General features: G+C 30.0%; 1 protein-coding gene across 1 annotated transcript in view; it reads left to right on the top strand.

Moving 5' to 3' along the window:
* LOC119594413 (tyrosine-protein kinase Fer-like) overlaps window positions 1–233 on the top strand; it is a gene marked incomplete in the record, with an annotated part of 99,029 nt that overhangs the window by 1,629 nt on the left and 97,167 nt on the right.

Genomic DNA, 233 nt, shown 5'->3' with positions numbered 1-233 from the left:
CAGACTGCGCCGAAAACTGACATTTAAGAAAAAAAATGAAATTTTAAAGGCACTTGATATATATATGATTAAAAAAAAAATCTTTTTTTTGTGTGTTTGGTAAGACGGATGTGTAATGTTGATAATATTAATGAGGATAAAGTGTGAAGAGAAAATGCGAAGGACATTTTCAATCCATAAGAAATTAGGAAACTGTTTGACAACTGCGTCCTTACATTAGGTAATGCGATATA

This window comes from Penaeus monodon, chromosome 33, assembly GCF_015228065.2.
Source record: "Penaeus monodon isolate SGIC_2016 chromosome 33, NSTDA_Pmon_1, whole genome shotgun sequence".
Taxonomy (NCBI): domain Eukaryota; kingdom Metazoa; phylum Arthropoda; class Malacostraca; order Decapoda; family Penaeidae; genus Penaeus; species Penaeus monodon.
This window is presented reverse-complemented; position numbering and strand designations above follow the sequence as displayed.